This window comes from Frankliniella occidentalis, unplaced genomic scaffold, assembly GCF_000697945.3.
Source record: "Frankliniella occidentalis isolate FOCC.00 unplaced genomic scaffold, Focc_3.1 Scaffold7, whole genome shotgun sequence".
NCBI classification, from domain to species: domain Eukaryota; kingdom Metazoa; phylum Arthropoda; class Insecta; order Thysanoptera; family Thripidae; genus Frankliniella; species Frankliniella occidentalis.
In genome coordinates this window covers 1,490,389-1,495,556 of record NW_026267137.1, presented here as the reverse complement: position 1 = coordinate 1,495,556, position 5,168 = coordinate 1,490,389, and positions in this window count along the sequence as shown.

Here is a 5,168-nt window from a genome sequence, read left to right as displayed (position 1 = left end):
TCTCTCTCTCTCTCTCTCTCTCTCTCTCTCTCTCTCTCTCTCTCTCTCGCTCTGCTAGCTCGCCCGATACCGATCACCACGCGTGCTGTCAGCAGCGCTCATTAAAGATGCCGGCCCAGGCCCGTAAATACGACCACGTTTCAATTACCCATAGAGGCCTGTGTGAATTTCTCATACCGGCTGTTGGGCCGACTGACCCGCGGACCACTTTATGGGTCGTCGCGGATGCGGGCCACTGTGCCGAGCAGGCCAGCGCGGTCCGCCCAATATACCTGTCGGGGCGTTCGAGTGTACAAGTCACGGAAGACTTTTGCACGCGTTCGTTAACCATACACCACCGCGATCACTCCGAACAGACCGAGTTGCTTAATACGGCCGGCGATATTCACAGTGTGTGTTTCCTGTCTTAAGGGGGCGTTTTTCTCTTGGCGTTCAAAGCATATTCTTCTCTCACCTTGTTAGAGAGAGAGGGAGGGAGGGAGAGAGAGAGAGAGAGAGAGAGAGAGAGAGAGAGAGAGAGAGAAAGGGGGTAGGGGAGATGGAATGGAAAGGGGGGGGGGAGCAACTCCTCTCATGTGGAGACACACAATCGTTAGTGCGTGAGTGGCACACTCCACAGTCCTGGCCTCGCCACAACACCCAGGGGCGCCTAGGAGGGGTTCCTCCTCCCGCTCCTCCTCCGCTCGCGAACAAGTTCACTTTTCACTTTTCAGAGGCGCGGGTCGGGTCTGCCGCTAATGGGCTGCGCCCGGCGGCGCCCCGCACTCCTCCGTGCATGAGCCACTGACATGAAGCAGCAGCGGACGCGGCCATTGACTGACGGGCTGTGAAAACGAAACGACCAAAAAGTCGCACAGACAAACGCCGCGTGTGTTTGTATGTCTACCGGCCGCCGTGTAGAACACACCTGACAGCCACATTTCCATTCACAATTTTTCTTGTTTTCTTTGTTTCCCGCCTTACGAAAGCGGCAGCAGCAGGGTGCTTTGGAATGTCACACGCTCGGCTCGCACACACGCACACGCGGATGGGCTGCAGGTACGACGACGGAGTGGTGCAATGCGGGCCCGCGAGCACGTGCGGAGGGGGGGCCTAAATCATGATTTGGGATCGGGCTGGGCCGACAGGCTGCGCGGGGCCCCGGGCCACAGGTGGACGGCGCGGCCGCGCGTCGTGTTGCTCAACCCCAATGGATGATACATTATTTGAGAGTGTTCGTTATCGTGTCCTCCTCCGCCTCCTCCTCCCCCTTCTTCCTCTTTCTTCTCTCTTTGAGATGATCTTTAAACTGCCTTGCGCTGCACGCGAATGAGGCTGACTGATCCCCCTGGGGACGATCATCAGATCTGAATCCTCATTAGAAATGCGAATACGCATGCTGTCCCGGGAGAGAGATCGGCTGCCACTATTGCAAGTTCAGCTGCAGGACAGAGAACCAATCCCAATAAGGTCGAGGCCGCTGCAACCTGCTGCTGCCGCTGTGGTCGTTTGGTTGGAGTGCTCTGCAGTCTTGAACCTCTGAAAAATAATAATGTACGGAGCAATTTGATCAAAAAATGCAAAGATGACGAGGTGCGCTGCAGCAGCAAGCTGGCCCCGCGCGGTGGGAGGAAAAAAAAGAGCATAAACGCAGCGCATCGGACGTGACGTTGGCGTGGCGTGGCGCGGCGCGGCGTGGTCACGACAAGGCGCCCCGCGACGCAGTACAATGCATAAATTGCAGTGCGGGAGACGCGCGTCATGAGGCAATCGACAGCGCCTCTCCCATTCATTCTTGCACTCTTTTTAACTCGCTATGCTGCCCGCGCTTCTCACGAGGATTACCGACGACAAGTATATCTCACGACGGACGCCGCAGAGAGCACAGGATCCGAAAACGTTATAGAAACTATGAGCCGGCCCGGCGCGGTGACAGGAAGTCTAGGAGTTAGGCCCTTATTATAATAATCCTCTGGGTCCGGCCGACGTCCCGTCGCCGGTCTTGTATATTAACAGCCATATAAAATAGTGGATTCTCGCGATCCGGCGCAGCTACAGCTTTCCACCATAGCCGCGGCGTTACGTCGTCGTCATAGTGTGATTTTTATCCAGAAGGAAAGTGCTGTAAATTTCGCCCGAGCAAATCGTATTTCTCTCCCCGCCCCTCCCTAGAGCTGCTGCTCCCGCTGCCGGCTCAGAGCGCTAGCTGGCTTCTAGCAGTAGTAGATCTACCCGCCTGTCTGTCCGTCCGTCCGCCTGTCCGTCCGGGTTTATACCGACGGTATTTCATTCATTAAACGGCCACAGCGGCCGGCCTCTCTCGTCTGTCTTGTCGTATACGGCTCCTAACGGCCGGCCCCTGTTTGATCAACGGCAGGGTGAGTCGCGGGGTGAGCCGGCTATCTCAAACCAAAGAGATTTATTTTAATTTTAAAACGTCGGAATTGTGTCGGCAAGGTGTTCCAAAAGAAAAGTCATAGAGTGGTTCAAATTACTGCACTGCTCCTGAAAACTTTACAAAAGCAGCAATGTGAACACAGAAAATAGTATCCTTCAACCAAGAAAAATTAATTTTAAAAAATTCAAGGAAATGTCGATAGTCTAACGAATATTTTTCTTAATATTCCGCATGCTAAGGAAAATTTTCTTGTATTTCTCTAACTCTTCAACGTCAAAATAGACCTTTATTCAAGGCATATTTCACCTTTGTTTCAAGGATACCATTTCCTGTGGGTGTGATTTGACTAGTTTTGAAGGTCCAATATGAGCCTATCGCCTCCACGGGCTCTGCAGCGATCCGAGGACGAGGCGTCGCTGTGTCCTGATGCAACCGCGCTGCGCTTCTTGTTGAGACACATCACCATCATCATCGTTGCTCAGCAGCTTAGCGGCCGACAAGTCGGCGGCACAAATCGCTCCCAACTGCTGCGCGTCGGTCTCTCTCCGAACTGTCTGTCTGCGGCCACGGCCTCTTCATGGCAAAGGTCGGCGGGGTCCTCCTGGAGGTCACGGGTCGGGTCCTATGTGCGTTCCAGCTGCGTGGGTGTGTCTGTGCGGCTCCGGTGCTGTTGTGTGTCACTCACACGCACATCAACATCAAGACCAGCTCCATGGATCGATGATATGAACAGCTGCTGGGGGGATTTAAGGTGACAGGAAGAGTCCGAACTGACCTGGACACAGACACACTACCATCATTCACAATCGATGACGGCATTTTCTGCACCCAGACATAATGGGTACTTTTTTTAAAAAAAAGAAAGTATGTGTTTAGTTGAAAACATTTTGCTGTCATAGAAGACGGTTATCTCAAATGAAAAGACGCCTGCAGGACGTAAAATAATTACTGCTGCAGGTGTATGTGTCGGGGTTGGGGGCGTGCCGGGATGAGGCGGGAGGGCTTTGCACGGTGGGCGAACACACCGTTGAACGTGACCTTAGCGCTACCCGCGCGGCCCGCGGGAGAGCAGCTACCCCCCCCCCCCTCCACCTCTCCCCCGCCAGCCCTGCCCCGTCCTGTGCCTGTGCTCACACACAGGAGCAGAGCACTTATCTCCTAACAGCCTTCCGCCCGTATCATCCCATATAGCGCAGCGGCCCGGCCTAACCTCACCTGCGGCCGCTCCCGCGCTCGGCCGCACAACACAACAGCGGTGGCGTAGCTAGACGAGCGAGCTAGAAGAGCGAGCTGGAAGAGCGAGCGAGCTAGAAGAGCGAGCTGGAAGAGCGAGCTGGAAGAGCGAGCGAGAAGAGGAAGCTAAAAAGGGCGAGATAGAAGAGCGAGTTTGAAGAGCGAGCTAGAAGAGCGAGCTAGAAGAGCGAGCTAGAAGAGCGAGCGAGAAGAAGAAGCTAAAAAGGGGCGAGCAAGAAGAGTGAGTGTGAAGAGCGAGCGAGAAGAGCAAGTGAGAAGAGCGAGCGAGAAGAGCGGCCGATAATGAGAGAGAGAAAGACGAGAGAGCATAAAGAGGAGAGAGTTAGAGCACGCATGTTGTGATGACTCCACCTTCTCCTCACCCTGTCCTCCCGTCTCTCTCCATCTCTTTGTCGCCCCCCTGGCGCCCTCGCGTCACGCCACTGGCGCCCTACGAGAGGCGGGGGGTGGAGCGTGGAGCGTATAATGCGTGGGAGTGGCGATGCAGAGAAAGGCCGCCCAGTCCCGGCCCGTCCCGTCCCGGCCGAGCAGCCGCGCACGCATGCAAACAACACAGCCGACGGTCCGGCTCCAGCATTGGGACAGGTCATGCTCGATATAAATGATCCTCGCTGCGCGGCGCCGGCTAGCGTGACTGCGGGGAGAGGGGGGAGGGGGGGCGTCAGGTGCAACGGCTCCGCTACGGCTTGCGTCGCGCGGCGGCGGCGCCCCCCTGCTGCGTCCCCCCTCTTCCCCCTCCCTCCCACCTCTCTGCTCTCCCACGCCCGGGAGCACGGCGTCCTTGAGCGGGGAGGCGGAGGGAGGAGGGACAGCGCCGTCGTCGTGCACCTCATTGACGGGTGCGTACTTTATGCCTCACTGGTCTTCCCCCTCCGCTCTCCCCCTACTCACCGACTGCCGACACCCTCTCCAGCTGAAATTAGGATGGTTCGATCCTATAGTCGGCGCGCTGGTCCCACAAAGAACATAATATGCTTCAGTCCGTCCACTTTGTCGGCGGCCCCCGCCCTTCTGCGAGCGAGACGCGCCCACCCGCTCGGCTGGCATGCAGCCCCCGCCCAACTCCCTTCGTGGTCCACACGGCCGTGGGGCGGGCTCTCACTGCCCCCGGGGGCCTCCCGCCGCCGCTGCGTCTAGTAGGAGTGTATTAATAATAATGATGATAATAATTTTTGAAACGGGGAGGCGGGGACTTCGGCGGCATGCTTCCCTCCCCTTCCCCCGGCGTGGCGGACGGAGCCCAATACACGCCGCACAAGGCCCTATGCATATAACCCAATCGCAAACACACACGTGAGCCGAAATAATGTCGATACCGCTCACGACTTGGGGCCTGGCGGGCGCAGGGCCTGCAATACTGGCCGACCCCCTCCCCCTCTTCCCCTCCCTTTACCTCCCTCATTTTCAGCCCCAATTTTCTGGTTGCCGTTGTTATTATATTCGCGCACTCCCGGCCTTCGTGCGATGGCTCAGCCACATACGCGGTATTCGCGGTGCGGGCCGGCGGCGGGCGTGACGCAAGGCAGACATGGCCGCC